Here is a 24,120-nt window from a genome sequence, read left to right on the forward strand (position 1 = left end):
AAACTCAACACAAAAATCTTGTCTGCGGGACATTTAGGGGCCATCAGTAGTAGCCACGCTACTTCCACAATTCCTACTTGATGAGTTATGTTTGTGTACAAACTAGTTACATTGAGATTGAAGAGGATGTCTTTCCCACTTTCGAAATTGGTTGCTTGAATCTTCATCAGAAATTCATTGGTATCGTTTAGGTATGTTCTAGTTGTTTGCACCATCAGTTGTATAATTTGGTCTATGTACTTTGCTTGGGGCTGTAGAAAACTATTAGTTGCTGCAATAATTGGAGGGTCCTGGAGGGTCTGTCAAGTGTTGATGAATTTTTGGAAGTATGTACATGACAGGCATCAAAGGATGTTCATTTGTAAGGAAAGCCTTTGTATGGCGATTGATATAGTCATTCGATTCTGCTTCATCATGTACTGTTTTAATTATTCCTCTCACTTGCTCTATTGGATCACAGTCCAACTACATGTAGGTATCTTTGTCTTCAAGCTATTGTTCCACTTCTTATTTATATTTGACAAGGTCCATGAATATGCTCCTTCCTTATCAGCTGCTTTAAGAATGATGTCAGGATTCAGCCAAAGACGTTTAAGTGCTTGCTGTTGGCGGTGTGAAAAGATTCCTCTGTCATGTTTGGAATTTAATCTTTTTGAAGTCCTCCATCACATGTTTTTGAAAGTTTTCAAGGATGGGATTTTATATAGTTGGTAGGAATGTGCTCTTTGGTCATAGTTCTAAAAATTCACTCTCTTCTTGTAAGTCAACTGATTCAAAGAATAATTTAAATTTCATTTTTCTAAACAGTTTAAAGAAGTCAATTATTTCTTTAAGGAGTGAGCAGTTGTAATGTTGTATTAAGGAGATGCCTTTTTGTAAGGTTTTCTTCTCGAAGGTAGTCAATCGATACAATTAAATATTCAACAGTAGGTTTTCCTTTGTGGAAACCCCACTTTCCTCTGTGGATTTATTCTTCTTGCTTCTTCTTGTTGGGAAGCCCTTTCTAAAAAAAAAGATGCCTCAGTTGGAGTATGAGCGGATGTACCTTCTTGCTCTGTTGTTAAATCAAGTCCAAAGGGATTCTCTCTGGTTCTCGCTGAGTTTATTGACGGATCAGCAGCTTCCTGTTCCTGTTCTGCACTAGATACTTCTGAGGAAAAATGTGCCTGAATGTGGTTTGTAAGGTGTTCTCCTAAAGTTCAGGATGTTCTGTCCAGATTGATTGTCTCTCCAATCATAGTATTATTTCCAAGATAAACAATGTCCAATTTATACTTCACAATTTCATGGTTGTACCCTTCTAATTTCAGGTTGATATCTTCCAGTGATGATATTATTTCTTCTTTGGTTAAAATGTTGCTAACGTAGATTTTGTGAGTTCAATTTCCACTTTGATATTATTTTGTGATTTTGCTAATTCGTTGCTAATTCTTCAATGGTCAGAAGAATCAGGTCGAGTGAACACTTATTTAATATTAGTCTCCATCGTTTAACAAATTCTGGGTTTTCTTTGCACAATGTCGGTTCCAAAGCCACTTTCCAAGGGAGCTTGACTAACTCAAAAAGATTCACTTTGATTAAAATCCAAGGTTTTACTGTAAATGGCAGAAGGGATAGAAATATACTGTTTCACTCACTCAACGGTAAACACAAAGAAGATCTTAATGTAATGTCTACAGCCGTTAGGAAACTTAACGAAAACTATCAAATTGGTTGACAGCTCATGAAATTTTAAGTCAACAGTGGGTCAATATATTAAATTGTATAGCAAAGAAAAGATACAATTGATGGTCCATAATTAACTATACTGAATTTAAATCTAGATTAGGACACATACCGAGAGGATTTTGCTGCATTCGTTATTGAGAAACCACTGACAGGGTCGAAATAATTCTATTGCTAAGGTAATGCCATCAATGCCCCCCAGCACTCATGGTCTAGCCTATGTTGTCTTTTTGAAAGACTGCATTTTTTGGGCCACTTTACTAATATAATCGTTTAGATAAAATACTAAAATCATCAGTGTGCCCCTATTCTTGGATGTAAGCATTCCTAAGTTCAATATATGAAAATAAAAATACAGAAGACCATCAGAATTACAACCTTAAGGAAGCTCACTAGCTGGGCAAACAGACAATCTTTATCATCTTGTTTTTAGACAGGATTCTTACCTGGGATGCCAACAAATCTTAATGTGCTTGCTATTTCTCTTGTGTGTAAGAAATGATAATACCCGTAAGTGCATCTTTTCAATAACAAATAATTTAAAGTGCAAGTGCATACCTAATAAATGTATCTGATTAGGGACAGACAAATACATAAATATATACCTATGTATGTATACAAATAATATTAGGTCTCTTCTAAATCACACATAGCAACTAGTCTACTCAATGCGAGACAGCATCATTTTTAATACACTACATTTGATTGGGTCAATGATGCAGTATAGCCAATTTCCGCAGTTTAAGATATACAAGTTTTGATAAATACCGAAACGCCTCATCTTCTTCAGAGAAATTGGGTAGTCTGGTAATTTTGTAGAAAACATAGATTAAAATTATGCCCTTTAAACTTGCTGATAAATTGATCATTCCAAAGTATCCAGCCAGACAAATCCTTGGACAGGATCTGCTATTAGAATGAATATATAGACCTCTCATTTATATATTTCCACTATATTGAGGCCGTAAAGAAAACAAATAGTAATATGAAACAAATGTACCTACTATTGTACCTACTATTGTTACATTTTTTGCCTTATTTTCCTTCAGGGCTTCAGGGCTATGGCCTACTTTGTGTTGAATTTTTAACCGTTCTTTAGAATCTAAAAATGCAAGGAAGTGCTTCATTCATCGTGCCCCCAGACGTTATTATTTAGTGTATTCAAAAATGCAGATAAAGTATTTTCTTACCTTGGATTAAATCGCTCTTATAAAAAATGTTGGATGTTTGTGGGCACAAGCAGTCTATTCATAAATGATCAGTCGACTTTAGTTAAATTGAAACATCTCCTGTTCCTTGAACGTGATAATTGACATTGGGCCTCATTACGAGTTTGAAGGCAGCCATGGTGCTATTAGCACCATGGCTGCCTCCAAATCGGGCTCCATTACTGGATTCCTGCAATGGGGACTTACCGAGTCATTCCGACATAGGAGGACCTGGTAATTCATCCTTGCAGGAACCATTCCCCATTCCCATTTGAGCCCCCATAGGGATCAATGGGAATGGGGAGGGAGGTAATAACAGGCACATTACAAGTGGCCCATTATTACCTCCCTCTTCCTCTTGTGGGACCTGGAAAAGACGTCTTTTACCAGACGTCTGGTCCGGGTCCCACAAAGGGAACCTCATAACCCTTGTAATGAGTCCCATTGTCATGTAATTGAATTCACCCTAATTTACATCAGAGAAATGACTGGACTAGTATCTCATTGTCAACATTCCATCAATCCTAATTACTGAAGCAAAGTGACTAACATTGCTCTACTTTACACAGGCACAACCACTAAACTGTTATTATAGTGAAAACATATCTATGACATATAGACTGAATATAGACCAATACAATGAAACACTTGAAATTCTTAAAACTACTAGTGGCGTGTGCTCCATCTCGTAGGCCTATTTTGCATCCATGAAAAGTATACATTCATGAAACAGTTCATGGTAAACCAAGAAGATATATCAGGCCCATGCTTGCAGATTGTTTAAAGATGAAAAGATAATAGAAGACATCAAATATTTATTTATTCAGTTTTCTATGACTGAAGAATTTGCATAGAAATATTTGGGAAATGTTTACATAATCTAAATCAGTTGAATACGGAATATATTTGGGGAAGTATTATGGTTGGTAATTGAATTACCTTATATTTAGCTATTGCTAGATTGTGGCTAAGGATTGAAGTGATTTTTTATGATCATAAATAAGTTCATTTATCCCTTTTAGGTTACCAAATTGTGTATACTGATATTTTATTAAATGCAATTTGATGATGTTTTTATATATTCGTTATTTTTCATTACTGCATTTATTTGGTATTTCAAACATTTCATAATTTGCACATTTTTTTTACATGCAATCTCTGTGAATTGGCATGCTGTATAATTTGTCACCTTTTCATGCACACATTTTCCTTAATCACTTTGACCCATTGCAATTTTCATTGCGAGTCACACCCTGTTTTAGATGCTATAAATCACACATCGAATGTAGACATGAGATAATGAAATAACAAACATACTAATGCTTCAAGGTATGCGGCTACTGAATCGTAAAGATAGTTATCATTCATTGTAATTTCTTCGGTCAAGTGCCTGGTCCAATTCTGAGGTAATTTCCATTATAACATGGCCTGTGAGAACATGGCATGTTAAGATAAGAAAAACTTTATAGTCACAAATACTGCACAAGCCACGCCTGCACGCACTTGAGCTTTAGAAAAGAACTGTGAATTATGCAGGGGTAATGGGCTGGACTCGTTAAACTCTTTTAGCACAGTGGCCCATATTACATAAAGCATGCACTAATGCACGGACTTGTAAAAAGGTCCTCAACCCCTAACTTACACTATGGCATGGCCATGCACCCAAGACTCTAGGACCTTGCCACAACCACCGCAGCATAACACGCCCATGCTACCAAACATTTTGATTGTGGCATGTGGCCTGCTTAGGGGATATGTTTTGAAAAATGTGAGTACTGATTAGCAGTAGTGTAATAGTGTTATAGGATAGTGAGATGATGTGTGTTAGTTTGTTTGTTGTATTGTGTTCAGAATGTTGGTATTGAAAACTAGGCATTTTGAGTTGTATTTATTGGTGAGGTGTTCGTTTGCATGGCTGTGTGTTATGTTGCGATGTTTGTGAGTTGATTTATTATATACTTACTGTTTCCTTTGTTGAGGCTGTATGTAGAGTTTTGGCCAGGCCATGCAGTCAAGAGTGTAGTGTTTGGCAATGAGCACTGCAGCATAAAATACCCATGGAAGCAAACATTTTGGATTGTGGTCTAGGGTCAAGTGTTTGCTTGAATGGGTGTGTTATCCTGTGGTGTTTGTGAGTCAATCATTATATACTTACTGTTTGACATTTTGTGATTTTATGCAGTTTTTAATGACATGGGTAGTTTGAGCAGAATTTTTATTTTTAATCACTGTGATAAAAGAAAAGATCACATGTTAGTGTAGGCAGTTTATAATTAGTATTGCATTGCATGGTAGACATTTACGTATTTTGTCGACCCTCATAGTTAGTACTTTAGAAGTACTATAGTTCAAACCTGTGTACTGTGCAATTTGCACAGTTCCTGTGTTTGTTCATTAAATCATTGGGCCTGTGGGAAAAAAATCCATGCTGGATTAAAAAAAATCTTTCTATTTTGTGGTACAATATATTTCTTTCATTGATTTCAATAGGAGGAATTGAATAGGTGTATGTTTTTTTATTTGGAAGTGGTGGTAGTATTGTTGAAATTAGATAGCAGTTGGTGTATTCTAATTGTTTATTGTTTTTCTCAATTTTAGTGGTATTCATCTATCTGTTTGCTTGTTGCAGATTTTTGGGGGAGTTAGATACCCGTTGGCGTATTCTAACTGTTTCTGTTTTGTTGCTTTTTAGCAGTATTTTTTTATGTGTTTTCTTGTTGAGAATTTCGGGGCAGTTAGATACCTTTTGGCGTATAATAACTGTTTATTTCTTGTTTCATTTTAGTGGTATTCATTTAACTGTTTGCTTGTTGAATAATCTTGGGGCAGTTAGATACCTGTTGGCGTATTCTAACTGTTCATAGTTTTGAAGTTGAAGTTTTGTTGATGTTTATACAAAGATTAGTTATTAAATTTAGGTTTTGAGAATATTAAGTAAGCATTTACAAGATTTGCTGGTATTCTCTGATTTAGAGTAATGGTAGTATCATTACATTCGAACTATCCACAATACTTTTTTATGTATGCAGTGTAGTGACCTGCATTTGTTGTGGCTCCTGCATGGTAGATTATACCTATTGTTGTGAAGGTTTGCTTACCAAGTGATACTTGTCCATGTGTGAATCCAGTCAGCTTGCAGTTGCTTTGTATTTTTTGTTGTATTGTAACTTAAAAGTATTACTATTACGCATTTACTATGTGTCTGTATTTGTAAAGTGGATCGATTATCTGAATTGCAGCTAGTACATAATCTGCCATGGTTTGCATTTTGTAGTAGTTGCTGAAATGGAATGGATTCACAGTTAGGTATGGATACATACACAAAGCGTTCATTAGGAACTTCTTCTTGTGCGACATGGTTGCAAAGAGTGCATGTATGTTTCCACATGAATGAAATCTGGAAGATTTCATTTATAGGTATGTTTTTGTTTTCTAGTACTTGTAGTAAGAACATCAGAAATTCTTGTGAATCTTCTTGTGTGTTTACAGTGAATTTGACCATTCTCAGCACATTAGCCCAATTCCTGCCTTATTCAAGAAACACTGTAACTGTTGTCAGGATTGTTGGTTGCATTTCTATGAAGTATTAACATTTGCAAACACAATTGGTCTGTCCCGTAAAATGTTAAATGTTAAATGTTGTCAATAATTGGTGGCAATTGGAATAGAATATTGATTGCTAAATTTCCGTAGCAATTTACACCAGTTGTATTTGAAAATGTGAATGGACCTGCAGTTCTGTGTCCAAGTCATTTGTTCGGATTGCACATTGTTTCTTTGAAGAGGTGGTTGATTTTGTTTGTTTGTGTAGTAGAAACTTGATTGTGGTCCTTGATGAAGTATGTATTAGCTTATTTTAATTTGTTTGTAGGAATTGCTGTGAGATCCTGCATAATTTGAGTCTGAAGTAGTTTTCTTTTACAAGGTTTTGCTTTTTGCGGAACAGGAAGGGATTTTAGATGGGGCTGTAGAGTGAACACAGTCTATTGTACTCTAGAATGCAAGGAATATAGGCATTTACTTTACTTGCATCAAAGATGATTAGAAATAGTCTGTCAAGTGTACGTAAGCATGATAGTGCTACATAGCTCATGCCTTCTTTAAACACTGTGCTACCAATATCTATAAACGCTTTATCTAGGGTAAGACGTTGTGATTTGTGAATGGTGACTGCGTGTGCTAGAGTTAGAGAAAATTGTTCTCTGTGTACAAACATGTCTTTGAAAAGGAGGAAGCGTGCTGTTGAGCATCCTATCCTTTTAACTTCTGATAGTTTGTTAAAGAGAATATTGACAAACTAAATGTCATGTGGGTATGTTTGAAAGCCAGCAACTGTACCATGTGCTCCATTAACTAGTCCTTGGTCCACGTCAAGGTTACGTTTAAGCATTACTCTACAGTTTAAAGATAATTTTAATATTTTTTTCCAAACCAACTGTGTTAGAGAGTTTTCTAAGGTATTTAGCCTGATTGTGGTTGTTGACACATGGGTAGTGTCATACCATGTACGTCCATTTTGTCTGTGGAGCAAATTAGAAATATTGGTTGCATTTCTTTTTTTAACATTGTTTCATACAATTTTGAACAGCTTGCAAGAGTTGGCATCAAGGACATACAGTTTACATTTTTGTGTGCTATTTGTTCCATGACATCAGAAGTACAATTTATGGCCATAGAGTGCATGGATGTTCCTGGTTTTTAATATAGATTGTGCTTCTTGAGATAGTACACCAACTCTAATACTTTTAAAAATGTTGGTGTATGTGAGGTCTGCACACTGACACATGTTTTCAGTTAATTCTTTGTATTGGAAATGTTGCCAACGGTTGACATTTCCTATGCAGCCAAGAGTTTTAAGGCATAGTTTATGCCCTAAGGTTTTAAAAATAGGTTCACCTTTAACTGGTGTTAATTGAAGAAGATCTCTGAAAACTATAATGTTTTTTCCTCCAAAGACTTCTTCATAGTCTGTTTTCAGGACATTTTGTAATCTGAGGTGAATGAAGGCTAACATTAGATTGGAAACCATGCTTACCTCATCTATTAGCAGCATTTGCATTTGTTTTAAAACTCTGCATAGTTCCATTGCAGCTTATGGAGAAAGTTTGTACTAGTCTAATTTGTTTTGGTGTTCTACTGGAAGGAGTAGTAATCGGTGTAAAGTGACACCGCCTATGTTGTAGGCAGCTAAACCTGTGGGGGCAGCTACAACAGCTGACAGTTTGTTGTTTGTCAATTGTTGGAGGAACTTCTTGATGATTTTGATTAAGAACGTTTTGCCTGAACCAGCTTGACCACTCACGTAAAGCAGTATAGGTTTGTAGTCTTTGCAGGTACAATTTTTACTTTCATGCTGCACACCATGTTCAACTTGTTTTGTTACTCCTAGAAAAATGCTACACTGCTCATTGTTTAGTTGTGGGTTTAGTAGAGCAAAGTCGTCTTTAGATTGCTCATTCTTATACATGTGTTCTACTTCTGTCATGGCTAATTCTGCCTCATTTGCTATAAGTGGCTGTCTAAGCGGTTCTTGGCTTCCTGGTACTGAAGGTTGACTACTGTCAGGAGTGTCCACATGTAGTTGCACTTGAGGTTCTTCTTCTTGTTGCTGTTCATTGTGCAACATTGTTTTGTACTGTGTAAAGTGTATATCTGTTATAGTGCTTACATTTGCTTTGAAAGCATCTTCATAGGAGTCATAGGTATCTAGCAAAACTTCTTTTCTCCATGGTTTAAAAAGTTATAGCAGGGACATGTAATACAGTTCTTTATGTTGAGGAGTTCTTAATGACAAAATAAGTGTGCGAACCTTTCAGAAAATGTAAATTGAATTCTCAGGCCATGCCCCGGGCAATGTACAACAGGCCATACCTATCATCAGGGTGCTCTAGTTTCCAGTGATGTCATGGATGATGTGATAAGTGATGTCATATGTGAACTCTGTGATGTCATCTTCATGCTCATGGGCTGCGCAATGGGGGGGCTCAGAGTTACTGTGGCATAACTTTCAAACCTTGCAGAATTCTGAGGGTTTTGCTGCGTTAAACCATCTCCGTAATATCACTTCAGCTAAAGGGTCTGATTCACAGAGCGCTTTCGAGTGGGCCTGATTCACAGAGTATTTTCCAATGGGAATGCACCATTATAAACCGCTTCTGTGAATTAGGCCCAAAGTGGGTTCACTGACTATCTCCCATTCACACCTTCTCGTTTTGTTTTCCTATTCGCACGCTAAGACTGCATCGGTTTCCCTAAATCAATCGCACTATAAACAGATTTGTCTTTTTAGTCTAACCTGTAATATGTTTACATTAGTTACATTGGGAAAGAATCATGACAGCACTAGTTCACAGATAGATATGGTTAAATGTCAGATATGCTCTTAGGATCCAATAGGTAACACCCTCACATTGTTTGAGGTCAAATAAGTGCTTCTCCATATTTAGACTGACAACACTTGAAACACTTGTGTATAGGCGCGTTATAAATGCCATATCATATCATATCATAACTTCATCCATATAAAAGTGTATGCCATATTTTCTTTTGGTGGCCACCTCGCATTAAATACAGGTGGGTCATTGCAACTATGAGATCTTATAGACAGCTTGGCAAATAGCTGTTAAAAAGGTTTGGCTTGTGACCAAAGGCACATGGCAGACTCTCCACCTGCAGAATTTCAAAGGGTGGCCAAGTGAAACTTACTATATTTGCACAAATAGATTTACAGAAATGCTTTTCTAGGCATGTGCCTAGACTACAACCAGCAGGGGGCACCACATTGTTGCAACAATGATCAAATCTGGCCACATTGCAAGGTCGAACTGATGATTTGCATAAAATCATGCAGCAGCCATGCCTGTATGGTAACAGTTGTGCCGAGTCGATAATTGTTGTCGACTCCTTGGGCCTGATTCATGGCATTTTTAGCACAGTGCAAAGTGACTTTGCACTGCCAACAATCACCATGATTCACAGAGCGGTGCAAAGTATTTTCATGCAGTGCAAAGTGACTATGCACTGACTTTGCAGTGGTTCAAAGTCACTTTGCAGTGCAAAAATACTCTTTGCACCACTCTGTGAATCGGGGTGTTCGCAGTGGCTTTGCACTGCAACAAAGTCACTTTGCACTGTGCTAAAATTTCCATGAATAAGGCCACTTGTGTTTTACAAACAATTGGTTTTCAAGTGTACTTTTTGTATTTTTCAGTATGTTTATTTACACTAGTTTATTAATCATGCATTCATTGGATTCATGTTTTTTAATTTTTTAACTCACATTTTTGCATTAACTATATTGGATGCTTTCCTTTTCAGGTTTGGATTACTTTGTGTGTGTTGTACTTGATCTGATCGTTGGGGACTCTCTGATACATTTCACACCGAGGTCATGTTTTTCACCGTTGCTGGGAGCACGTATTTTGCAGATCTTCAAGCGCTGCTTTTCAAACTGACTACTACCATTCAAAATTCAATACCGACACTGTTAAAAAGGTACAGTATGGTTTAGCACAAGGCATTGTTTTACCTTGTTTTGGCATATTTTGATGATTCGTTTTTACCATTTAAGAAATGAGAAGTATAGGTTACACAATGGGTCAAATACATTAGTTAACTGGACAGAATTGTGCAAGATATCTTACAGCAGAAAAGCACCCCTCCAACCCACCAAACCTCGCTCCCTGCAGCATTCGGTATCAGATCACTTTATTAAACATTAGATATATACTGAAAAAAATGGAAGTCTTCAGGATCCCAGATAAAGGTTTTGAGGATGGAGTATTTGGCATTAAACAGATGTTTTAAAGGGTAAACAAGTAGCTGTTGTATTGTAAGGCAAGTCAAAATATGTTTTAATTTTTGAAACATATGTATTTTTGCTGTAACATATAAATATAACAGAAAATATTGTTTGATCAGATCCGCCCTCTTCTGATCAAATAACACAATAGCCTGTGGCTGAGGAGACATTTTAGTGTCAATAACATTAGGTATGTCACTTGGGATGAATTTCCTTCTGTCCTGTGTTGATGTTTGCTTCATTAACGATTTATCCAAGGATATTAATGAGGCTTTTAAACGTATGGATAGAAAATATTAAGTTTTTAGCAATTTATTGTACATTTAAAAAAATAATGTTGTACTTTGAACTGTATTGTGTTTCTTTGAGGTCAATTGTGACTTTCTTTTTTATTATGTACTGTATTTAATGTGATGTAAATATTTATCTCTCACAATAGTAACTCTGCTCCTTGTGGCATGCACTGCTGATGCCTTTGGTCTGAACACATGTGCACAGCATGGCAGGCAACAACAAGGGCTAGGAAATGGCTTATTTGTTACTCCCCCTTATTCTTTTTTCTGTATATTCATTTGCCTAGTTTTAGGGAGTAAAACAGACAAGTATGCTGCTTATCTGGTGGGCTGTTGCCCATTCAGTGCAGAACCATGGGTTATATAAGATGTTCCCTATAGTCGGGAGTTTATAATGAGTACTAAAGATTACTTGTTTTAATTGGCCATGGCAACATTTCCAAATTGTTATAAAGCTTACATTAGGTCTACATGCGATAAAATTGGTTGTCTCTAAAAACCTAAACAGCATATTCAGGTATACTGACACTACACACTTACAGCAATTCTCCTAGGTTCAACAATGTTTCTACCTCATTGGCTCAATTTGATTCCTCATGTTAGAGGGATTATACTACCCAACTGGAAATAAGGGTTGTCTGAAAGTTCCTGCTTCTTATCAGTGCGAGTATGCAGGCTATCACCTGCACGAATCTCATGGATTGGAATACCGTTGTCAACAAAGTAGAAAGAATTTGAATCAAGAGATGCTTTCCAATTAACTAGAGACATCAGACTGCATTGCCTGTAGAGGTAATGTAAGCTTCAGAAGAATTAGGAAAACTTGCCTTGGTTCATTTGAAATGTAGACAGCAACCATATTGAAAATCCAGCCTGTTTCTTTGTTGCCTTAAACCAAACATTTTTAGATAATACAGATTGAGGCAAAACCTGTTTGCTCCATTCCCTTTTATACAAGCAGAAGCAATGGTGCTAAATGAAGTAGGGCAAAGCTTAGATCATCTGGGACACTGGCTTCCCTGGGCTATGCTAGGATCTGCAGATCTGAATCATGATTCGCAGGAACCTTTTGTGACCACACTAGTTGGCTAGTAAAAGCTTCTTATGACTTGTTGACACAGGAGGTATGCGGAAATTCTAAGGCAGAGTAGAAAGTGATTGCTCTTTCGTGAAATGGAGCTGCACAGGGTCTAATAATGCATTGCAATGAGTCTTTTAGACAGTTCCTTTCCCATGCCACCTATACCCAGGAGAAAGCTTAGATCAGTAGTGGCGAACTGTTCTAGCCACGTGTACAATCATGCATTTATGTGACGCTGTATTTGTTTATTGGTCACCCGTTGTCATATACTGTTATGTTTTCAGATTTCTGAATTGAACAATTTCAGAGAGGTTATTTGATGGCTGTGCCAGAAATTTGCTTTCATATTTTCAGAAACTAATGCTGTAATAGTACAGCACTATAATAGTACCGCATTATTTACTATATTTGAGCCTGTTTTTCAGTATCCTATGTTAGAAATGTAACACCCAACTTCTTTGTGCCACAAAGCCTCAGTCTTAAAGTTTGGATGCTGAGTGCCCCTCCGCCCCCCACTGTTTTAAACAGTTCTCCACGCCTAATCAAATCACGCACCCCATTTGTTGATAGTTTTGGACTGGCGTTTGCCTGTGCCACTCAGAACTTATACTCTATTGTTTACTCTGTTGGTAACATTAGTATGAGCACTTTTCATTCTCAATCAGACTTCAAAGGCATGTGCTGAGCTTTTTTTTCTTCACATTTTATGAACTTTTGACAACCTCTTGGTAGAGTTATCGTTGTCTGATTTACATATTTTAAATGTGATTTGTTTTTTACATGCAGGTTGTGTACACGTCGTACAGCTTTACTCATACACGTGCACCTTGGGTCTTTGAATCAAAAACTGCAAAGTGTAAAGATAATAATCACATATAAACAATTTAAAAGACCACCTAAAGGCAAATAAATGTAACTGATATGATATCATATGATATGATATGGCATTTATAACGCGCCTATACACAAGTGTTTCAAGGCGCGACGAGGCGGGGAGGGGAACAAGGGGAGACAGACAACGATCCTACTAGGCCAGGTGTCATTCAGATTGCGCAAGTGCAAGGGTAGAGGGGAAGGGAAAAGTGCAAGGGGAAAGGGAGAGGGGAAAGTGCAGTACAGGGTTAGTAGAATGCAAGATAAATAATAGGGCCAGCTGGTGGCAAGTGCAAGGTAAGTGCCGGGAAGAGGGGCTGTAGGATACAGAGACAGTCCCGCAGTGCAGGGAGGCAGTGCAGGGAAGAGTGGCTTGGCCAAGGACCGAGATCGGTGAGTGGCCCAGTTGCAGATTCAGTGCAGGTTCAGTGATTTTAGCAGGGGAGAGAGGGAGAGAAAGCAGAGGCAAAGAGGAAGGTTTTGAGGTGCTTCCGGAACCGGAGATGGTTCTCCTCAAGTTTCAGGGAGGCAGGAATGTTGTTCCAGAAGGAGGCCCCTGCTGCGGAGAGAGATCTACCCCCAACTTGTTGCTTGGAGAAGCAGCTGACCCTGAGCGAGTTGGAGGTGGATGAGCGAAGATCTCGAGAAGGAAGATATTTAAGAAGAGAGAGTTGAAGGTATTTTGGCCCAAGGCCCCAGAAGCCTTGTGGACAATGCAGAGGGTTTTGAACTTAATCCTCGCAGCCACTGGGAGCCAGTGTAGTGATTTCAGTCCTGGAGAGATACTGTCCCTGGGCTTGAGGCCAAGGACAAGTCTCGCAGTCCTGTTCTGGATGAGTTGCAAAGGGCGGAGAGTAGAGGCAGGCAGATTTAGATAGAGGCTGTTACAGTAGTCTAGCTTTGAGAGAACCAGGGCTCTAGAGACAGTGAGCTTCTGGGGGAAGGAGAGGAAAGGAAGGATACCTCTGAGGAGGTGTAGCTGGTAGTGTGACTTCTTAGAGACGTCAGATATGTGAGGAGAGAAAGAGAGTGTGGAGTCGAAGATGACCCCGAGGTTCTTTGCCATGCAGGTAGGAGTGGGAAGAGGGCCAAGGGAGACCGGCCAGAGAGCTGCAGGGAAGGAGGGAGTGGGTGTGCCGATGAGTAGAATCTCAGTCTTACTGACATTAAGGCAGAGGTCGTTGGCGGCACACCATTCATGGATAGCAGAAAGACAGTCAGAGATGAGGGAAGATGAAGAGGAGGCCGAAGGTAGCCTGAAAATGAGCTGGGTATCATCCGCCTAGCACTGAAAGTTGGGACAGAGAGTGGCGATGCGGTGGGCAAGAAGTGCCAGATACTGGTTGAACAGCCAGGGGGAGAGGCTAGATCCCTGGGGGACACCACAGGTAGAGAAAAAGATGTAAGAGAGGAAGGACCCCAGTTGGACCTGGGAGGGTCGATTGGAGAGGAAGGAGGTCAGCCACACCAGAGCCTGACCAGTGATACCCAGGTTATCAGAGAGACGGTTGACCAGGATGGTGTGGTTGACAGTGTCAAAGGCAGAAGAGAGATCGAGCAAAATGAGAACACAAGGGGTGTTAGAGTCAAGGTTTGAGAGCAGGTCCTCACAGATGTTCAGGAGAGCAGTTTCCGTGCTTCTGGAAGCTCTGAAGCCAGACTGATGGTCATGAAGACTACCAACAGATTCAGCATGGAGATTAAGCTGGGAGATGGCCAGTTTCTCCAGGAGCTTGCCCAGGACGGGAGTGATAGAGATTGGGCGATAGTTAGCTGGGCAGGAGGGGTCGGAAGAGGGTTTCTTAAGAAGGGGGTGCACGAGGGAGTGCTTGAGGGGGGATGGGAAGACTCCAAAGGCGAAGGAGTGATTGCAGAAGTCAGCCAGGGCAGGAGCCAATGAGTCGATGTGGTCATTGATAGTTTTGGAGGAACAGGGGTGGACCTGTTTTGACGAGATTTTCATAGATCAGACTTGTCTCGAAACCTCATCAGCAGAAAAAAGGGTAAAGGCACAGAAGGAGGGAGGAGGGGTGGCTGCAGAAGGGCCAGAGGAAGAGCAGGGAATAGAGGGGGAGGGGTGATAGGAGGAGAGTGAGGACAGGATGTCCTGAGTTTTTGAAATGAAGTGAGAGGCCAGTTCCGTACAGAGGGCCTGGGAGGGGACAGGAGAGGTAGAGACTGCAGCAGGGTTGGCCAGCTGCTTGCAGATTTTAAAGAGTTCGGCCGAATTGTTAGATGCCGCAGAGATGCGGGCTTGGATAAGGGCTCTCTTCTTGGTGAGAACGGAGAGCCGGTATTGCCTTTGGAGCAGGCGACAGGCCAGTTTGTCAGAGGATGAACATGAAGCACAGCATTTCCTCTCTGCCACCCTGCACTTGCATTTAAGGGTGACAAGATCCGAGTCATACCAGGAGTTACATTTGGCTTTGGGCTTCAGGCGGATTCTCATGACAGGGGCAAGGATACCAAGAGTATCAGATATAGAGTGGAGAGGGCTGTGTCAGGGTGGGAGTCAGCCGAAGGGGGGGGTGAGAAGGTGGTGGCGAAAGCCTCAACTGACACGCGCTTCATGGGTCGGATGACCGCGAAGGTGGGTGGCAGTGATGAGGGTGGCTTTACCTGTGGGGTAGGGAAGGTGAGGTGGCAGGTGGCCGATAGATAGTAGCCACGGTAAGGGAATGGCTAGGAGAGAGAGAGAGTCGCCAGACAAGGCATTCAAAGGAGGAGTAGGTCTGCATAGGAGTGACAGTGGCAGGAATCCACTCAGAGAAGATAAGGGCCACACACCAAGCACGGTTGGCTCTCTGCACGGAGAGGATCTTGTAACCGTCAGGTAGGAGTGTGTCAAAGCTGGTTATAGAGCTGGCCGTGAACCATGTCTCAGTGAGACCGAGGATGTCAAGGTCCAGTTCCTCAAGAAGGCGACAGATATCAGAGGAATGTTTGACGGCAGAGCGAGAGTTGAGAGTGGCAATGTGGAGAAGGTTGCCATCCTTGAAGGACTTCCGGGAGGGGTACAGATCAGAGTGTCACAAGGGTTGGCTATGTCCTCTTCCTCAAAAGAGGTCTCTGTCTCGAATCCCTCCCCTTCCTCCTCACCTTTGTCTTTTCTCCTGGGTTTCTTTTGTTCTTTGATTCCGGGTCTCTCCTTTTTTTTATGCAGGTAAGGACGGCCACAGAAGGACACCACAGTGCCACCATATAGGTGGGGTGGTGGATGATCCCCCGTGACTGTCAGCAGTAGGGGGAAAAAGCCAAAGGCACAAAAAAAACCCAGATGATATCCTCAGGCTGTAGTAGAGAAATCTGAAGTCCTCGGAAACCAAGATGAAGTCAGGTGCGGTAGGAGAAGATCCAAGGCATCCACGTGGGTAGACCAGAGGGAGCACTTCAGGTGGCAAAGGCAGTCCAGTAAACAGGCCGGGTCCGATTCACAGGTAAGCAATGCATGCACAGATCGGGAGGCAGGAGCAGCCCAATAAACAGGGTAGGTCCGATACACAGGTAATCAATGCGGACACAGATCGGGAGGCTGAGACAGAAATGTAAACAGGCCGGGTTCAGGGTACCGGTGGAAGCGGGAAATACAGAGGGAGAGAGAGTAAGCCAGGAAGAGGAGGAAACAGATGCAAAGCAAAGGAAAGAGACGGACAGAAGTCCGAAAAATAACGGGAAGGAACTCGGGAAGAACTACGAGCGAGAGGAGGCAGGAAGGCAAGAGAAAGAGCGGGAGGAAGGAAAGGCAGAACCAGAGGAGGGCTAAACGGGAGAGGTGGAGCAATCCAAAACGGGTAAAATACACAAGGAAGGGAAACACGGAGCGCAGGCAACCAAGGAGGAACCAAGGAAACGTTGCAAAGCGCCCGTAATCCGGAAGCAGGGGAAAAAGTGCTACCGGTTACGTACACGACACAAAGAAAGCAAGTCCCGCACCCTGCGCTTGGGAAGTCGGGGTGGAACATTCAATGGCGTACCGCGATGCCAGCAATCCCAAACTCACCATCTTCCCCAAGGTGTGACACAGAGGTACGCCCTGTGGAGGTGAAGAAGTAGCCCGAGAGAGGGCAGGGTGAGAGGGTGGAGGCAAGGGAGCCGAGGACAGAAAAGAGGGGATAGCAGGAGAGGAAAGGAAGTTGATGAGGTGCAGGAAGCGTCTATCAAAGGGGTGGAGGTTGGCCTGAGGGCCTTGGATCAAGACGGTCCCATTAGCGTAGACATTAATGATGGCCTTAGAGGTGTGGAAGGGGGCCAAGAGGACATCCCAATGGGTGCCACCATTAATGGGAGAAGAGAAGAAGGGAGAGAGCACAGAGACCATATGAAGGGTCTATAGGTCAGGGGTAGGCACGAAAAAGAGGATGTCAGTAAGAGTTTCCTTGGAGGAGGCACTAGTGTAGGTGTCAGCGATAGGGAGGCCTGGGCTGGAGGCCAGGATGTCCTTTTTAAACTTTTTCCTACCAGATTTAGTGAGGAGAGCAGGATAGTCAATGGAGAAGCAGTTAGAGAAGATAGGCGAGATAGAGAGCACCATGGAATAAGGAGGGAGTGGGGGGGAGACAGAGGAGAGCAAGCGGACAGGAATGAGTGGCAAGCCCTAGTTTACCACATTTCAGAGCAACAGTAACACAGTAAATGCATATTAGGTACTCAGTGTAGAGGCCACCTAAGTTTGAGAGTCCTGCGAGGGGAGAAAAAAGCCCTAGTTTACCACATTTCAGAGCAACAGTAACACAGTAAATGCGTATTAGGTACTCAGTGTAGAGGCCACCTAAGTTTGAGAGTCCTGCGAGGGGATTAAAAAACCCTAGTTTACCACATTTCAGAGCAACAGTAACACAGTAAATGCATATTAGGTACTCAGTGTAGAGGCCACCTAAGTTTGAGAGTCCTGCGAGGGGAGAAAAACAGACCTAGTTTACCACAAATTGCGGAACACAGTGAAGTGTAGAAACCATGCGAATGAAGTGAACAGGTGTAGGTTGGTGGGCTGGGCGAGCAGGTGGAGCTTACCAGATAGAATGGCGGAATGGTGCCTGCCGTCCCCTGCGGACACCTGCAGACACACTGGGAGCCGCAGCCGTATGAGCCGCCCTTGGCCTAAGGGGCCCTTAGCCGAGGGGGGCTGCCCAGGGGGGGGTAAGATTTAAAGGCAGGAGAAGAGGAAGGGGAGGGGGTGTGGGCGGGCAGGGAGGCAGGAAGGGAAAGGGGAGAGGAGGACCAGGAAGTGAGGTGGAGGGAGGGGGCAGGGGACAGCACAAGGCGCACGAAGCGCGAAAACAACAACAGTGCCTGATTTAATTTATGAAAATAACACTGTAAGCCCAACGGGACCTGGAAAGGGCAGCCTCACAGCTAGCCGCAAAGGGCTACAGGCGACCACTCAATTCCTCTCAGCTCAACAAAGAAGCGAGCGTGGAGAGCGGTCGTCGCGTAGTCCTGGAGGGACCATGAGGAGAACCAATCAGAGGGGGGTGGGCGGTCAGGGAGGCGGAAGGGAGAGGGGAGAGGAGGACCAGGAAGGGAGGTGGAGGGAGGGGGCAGGGGCAGCACAATGCGCACGGAGCGTGAAAACAACAACAGTACCTGATTTAATTCATGAAAATAACACTCACTGTAAGCCCAACGGGGCATGGAAAGGGCAGCCTCACAGCTGGCCGCAAAGGGCTACGGGCGACCGCTCAATCCCGCTCAGCTCAACAAAGAAGCGAGCGTGGAGAGCGGTCGTCGCGTAGTCCTGGAGGGACCACGAGGAGAACCAATCAGAGGGGGGTGGGCGGGCAGGGAGGCGGTAAGGGAGAGGGGAGAGGAGGACCAGGAAGTGAGGTGGGAGGGGGAAAGGGGCACCACAATGCGCACGGAGCGCGAAAACAACAACAATGCCTGATTTAATTTATGAAAATAACACTCACTGTAGGCCCAATGGGGCCTGGAAAGGGCAGCCTCACAGCTGGCCGCAAAGGGCTACGGGCGACCGCTCAATCCCGATCAGCTCAACAAAGAAGCAAGCGTGGAGAGCGGTCGTCGCGTAGTCCTGGAGGGACCACAAGGAGAACCAATCAGAGGGGGGTGGGCGGGCAGGGAGGTTGGGAAGGGCGAGGGGAGAGGAGGACCAGTAAGTGAGGTGGAGGGGAGGGGGCAGCAGAACGCGCACGGAGCGCGAAAACAAAAACAGTGCCTGATTTAATTTATGAAAATAACACTCACTGTAAGCCCAACGGGGCCTGGAAAGGGCAGCCTCACAGCTGGCCGCAAAGGGTTACGGGCGACATGGAAACATATGGAATAGTCTGAAACATGGGTTCTCTACCAGAGTCTAGATATTTGATGTGAGGATTCATATGCAAGGAAGACACATTTTCACTATGAATGTATTTGCTTTGAGATTCTTCGATTTTCTACTGTTCCGTCTTTATGTTGGGTGTGAGGGTAATCCCTTTTCATCTTTTTCTCGGCACTAAGTATGCCAGATGTGCATAACCATTATGTGGTTTCCATTGAAGGCGAAGGTGTTGGGCAAAGGCTAGGTCATCAGAATCTAATTTCTGCATTTGAAGTTAAAGCATCATAGAATATTCTAATGGATTGACCCTTATAAGAGTGGTCGATGGGCTCCGGAATGAATCGCAAGGCTGAGAACAAAATTGTAGGTGAGGAGTTACCCACTCCTCCAAAGTGAAACAGAAGACATCACTTCTGGGATACTATAAGTGATAGAAGTGTACCAAAATAGTAGTGGTACTGTGACTCTGGCGGGGACAGAGTAGGAAGGAAAGGAGCAACATACAACACGTTTTTTAAGGGTTGCAGTTATGCTGTTCGACAGCCAATTGAGTAGGAAATAGATTTTCAGTTCAGCTGTAACTGATATCCGGTGGTAAAGTGGAGAAGTGTGCTTTAACTTCACAGAGAACAGTTCTGGAATGGTGAAAATGGTTGCAAAAGGTGGTGGAGCTGTTAAAAGTTAAAAGTAAAAGTAGTGGAACGCCGCTCCTGACCGTTCCCGCTCCCTTTCGACCACTGGAATTAAGCACCATGCCTACGTTTGACCTGTAAGGATGTTAGAAACCTTGAAAACATCATAAAACATGTAACGACATAATGCAATTCCTCTACTCTTGGTTCAGTAGTCAATATGTGGCAGGTCACAAAGGTGGAGAACAGCATGGGGTTAAACCTTCTAGCTGGTGATAAAAAAAAAAAGAAAATCACAAAGGGCTCCAGTGTATTTGCAGATTGATATGATATGATATGATATGATATGACATGATATGATATGGCATTGTACTCACAGATGACATTTACAATAATCAACTTTGCTATAAATTAATCCAAAAGATTCAGATAAGATACATTTACTTTATGCAACATTGATCCCATTTAAAGGTGTACCATAGTCTTGTAAAAATGAAAACAAGCTTGCTATTTTCTTCCATTAGCTGCACAAAGGAGACTTTATCAGAGGATTCTTTTATTTATCTATTTATTATTTATTTATTACATGTGTTATATGCCCAGACCCTGAGGTATCACGGCGTAGCTACAGATATCCTGGATTCATATACATTGTTAGTTTTAAGCAGTTAAGAAAACAATAATTGGTCCAGTTATGTTTGCATTAGAAATAACATACATAACATACATGAATATACAGGTCTGGGAGAGGTCAGGATGGGGGAGCGTGGGAATTTGGGAATGTCTTGGGTCTAGACCTGAGTGGCTAGGTTAGTTAGAACTGATTAAATAGCCAGGTTTTCAGAGTTTTTTGAAATGCTGAAAGGATTCTTCATTCTTAAGGTTAAATGGGAGATTGTTCCAATGTTTGGGAGCTAGGACTTTGAAACTGTTGCCACCAGCTTTCATTTTTTTGTGGCGTAGGATCTCCAGGAGGGACTCTTTGCTAGATCTGAGGGTTCTGGTCGAGTATTTTCTGCTAACTATGTTGTTGATGTATTTTGGGGCTTTGTTGGCAACACATTTGTGGGTTATGCATAGGGTTTTGTATATAACTCTTGCTTTGATGCGTAACCATTGGGTTTCTCTCCTGACGTGTGAGATGTGGTCAGACTTTTTCATCCCAAGCATAGCACAAAGAGCTTTGTCCTGCATGAGTTGTAGTTTAGCAAGGTTGGTATTGGATGTGCCTAGAAGGAGTACATTACAATAGTCGAGCTTGGAAAGTATTAGGGCTCTTGCTAAAGTGATACAGTTTTTGGGTGTGAGGAATTGCGACTGAGGGCGATGAGTTTAGCAGTGTAGGATGTGGCTGAGGATAGAGCATTTACTTGCTTTGTTATTGTTAGATTGGCGTCAAGGTAAACATCAATGGTTTTCACTTGTTTGAAAATGGGAATAGTGGTGCCAACAATATTGAATGCTGCATAGTCGGGCTGTAGAGCATTGATTTTAGTTGTGGATCCTACTATGAGCAGCTCTGTTTTTTCATCATTAAGACAGAGACTTTTGTGGGCCATCAAGTTCTGAATTAGTGGATAGATTTGGTTGATGATCAAAGTTTCTTGTTCGTAGTTGCCTGAAAAGGGGATAGGGATATGGGTGTCATCTGCGAAATTGGTGTAGATGACACCCATGGCATCCAGGGCTGTGAATAGGAGTTTGGTATAGGCGTTATAGAGGGTTGGTGATAGCCAAGATCCTTGCGGAACTGCTATGGGGACTGGTATGGGGTCAGCAGATTCTTTACCAATGGAGAGCCGAGAGGTCTGTTCTAGAAAGGATTTTACCTATTGGGTTGCATCCTGTGAGAAATTGAAGTCCTTGGTTAGTGTGGCGCAAAGTTTATCGTGGTCTGCTAGATCGAATGCTGCTGAGAGATCTAGCACAGTTTGTCTGCCACCCTTGAGGAGTCCATTTGGATTTTTAAATCGAGGAGTGTAATTTCTGTGCTGTGATTGGGGTGAAAATCCGATCGTCGGGTGCCCAGGAGTTGGTGTTGCTCAAGATGGTTTTGGATTTGGGTGTAGGCTATTTTGTCTATTATTTTTAGGAGAAAAGGGACCGTTGTTATTGGTCGGTAATTGGTGGGTATTAGGGGATCTAGAGTTGGCTTTTTCAGGAGGGGGGTTACCCAGGCTTTTTTGATGATGACTGGGACCGCGTTGGTCTTGAATGAGGCATTGACAAAATTGGTGATTATGGGTGTCAGAGTGGTTGCACAAAGTTTAACTAGATGGGCGGGGAATTGGTCTTCTTTGCACGTTGATGCTTTTATTTTGGTAATGGTGTTCAGCACAACCTCTTGTCTGACTGGGGTAAAGTGGACTGGCGTACTGGCATTGGTCTGAGATGAGTCCTCTACAATGGCTGGAGGGGCTTTGTTTGCCAGGAGTAGTCTTTTGGTGATGATTTTCTTTTGTAAGAGTAGTATTTTGGAGGCTAGTGCATTGTGGATAGTAGTGCACCAGGTTTTGCTGGCGTTGACAGAAGGTGGGCTTTGGACTGGGTGTTCTAGTTCTCTAAATATTGTGAACAGTTCCTTAGAGTTGGACAAAGCATTGCTAATACGCAGGTTGAGGGCATCTGATTTGTGGGAGATTAGGGCTGCTTTATGTATTTTGTTGGCTTCATTAAATGTGTTGGCTGAGTCTGGTGTGTTGGTTTTTTTGTGAATATGTTCTAGGGATTTATTTTTGCGTCTCAGTGTTATTATGTCATCATTGAACCAGAAGCTGGTTCGTTTATCTGCGCGACACGTTTTGGTTGTGGTAATGTGTGCATTCTGTAGGCATTTGCACCTAATCGCACCCTGTATATTTGGTTTCCTTAGAATATCCTGCTGGCCCCGATTAGGTCATTCCCACTTTTGAGAAATCCTTAAATGGATTGCTGGCCCATGCCAATGTTTAACTCCCATAAAAGGCATATCAACCCCGCTAGGAGCCATTCCCATTGGACTGCTGTTCTTCACAGTCTTCAGAGGGGGGCTGAGTATACACACCTCTCATGTATAGGACCGAAGAGAACACCACACTTGCTCCAAGATATGTGTCTCCAAACAATGTGGTTGCACACTTGGTGATGATAATATGGTTGGCTTTCTCTCTTTTTTTTATAATTCTTCCAAGTGGCAGTGGTGTAATTCGGTTAAAATGTGTCTGCCCTTTCTTTCACCTTGGTTAAGCCAGCTGTTAGCTCGTGAGCTAACCGCTTGCCTTAGAATGCGACAGATGCCATTTCACAAGTTTAAATCCACTGGTGCACACTACTCAGCACTTAATCCTTCCAAGGTCGATACATTGTTCACCATTAAATTGTTACAGTGCTTGGAATGAGGAGGAATCCAGCATGACGCACTATACAGATGTAATCATAATACATATATATTATCTTTATTCTTGCAATCACTGTTATTAGTTTATGAAGAAGGCACCTTCAATTCTATTTTCTGGATTACATGTAGAAAGGAACATTTCATGCATGATGGAAGAAACCTGTTCTGACCTGTGTAAATCTTGCATAAACCGTGTAGCATGACTATGTGCCAGCCAAATGGCCTTTTTAGAATTCATAGAAAACGTCATGTACAGTTTTAATTGCGTATCCATTATCTGAAATAAAATTTGAGTGAGGTTTAGACAGCAAAGTAAAAATAAATGACTGTCGATGCTGTCTTTTTCAGTTCGAAGCAAGGTGGATTAGTCTTGCCATCCTCAGTTGGAATGAGATGACTTTGTTTATTGTTGTAGATCCAGTTTGGCATGGAAGCACACCTCCCAGGTCCTCACCTTGCCAACTCGGCTTGGAGCAATGCCAATAATGAACCCTATATAGATCAGTCGAATCCTATGCACTCTTTATTAAAAACTATAATCACACTTAATCGCTCTTCAGTTTCAGCCATTTGTCACGCCGCCAGGCTTAGATTGTCGACAGACAGCATTGCATGGACAGAAAATACTTTTTATCCAGATGCCATTATCTCTGAATGCAGTTGGCAGAGGCCCTGCTCTGCAGGCACACACTTGAATGCCATCTATGCATGTGATCCGATCCACGCTACATGCTTCCCTTAGCACGCCAAATATAAAATATTGCATGTGCAGAATCAATCTGACGGTTGCATGGAAATTCTGAACATTCTCTGTTGGTGTTATTGTGACAGAATGCCATCTGCACGGGTAA

General features: G+C 42.1%; 1 protein-coding gene across 5 annotated transcripts in view; it reads left to right on the forward strand.

The window, feature by feature from the left end:
* The window catches only part of CHRM3 (cholinergic receptor muscarinic 3), a 3,761,375-nt gene that overhangs the window by 3,275,526 nt on the left and 461,729 nt on the right, over window positions 1–24,120 (forward strand). For all 5 annotated transcript variants that reach the window (XM_069607974.1, XM_069607972.1, XM_069607973.1 and 2 more), the window contains one exon: window positions 10,251–10,427. The gene's annotated coding sequence lies outside the window, so the exon portion shown is untranslated. The remainder of the gene's footprint in view (window positions 1–10,250; window positions 10,428–24,120) is intronic.

This window comes from Ambystoma mexicanum, chromosome 4q (assembly GCF_040938575.1).
Source record: "Ambystoma mexicanum isolate Mex_15411 chromosome 4q, UKY_AmexF1_1, whole genome shotgun sequence".
Lineage (NCBI taxonomy): Eukaryota > Metazoa > Chordata > Amphibia > Caudata > Ambystomatidae > Ambystoma > Ambystoma mexicanum.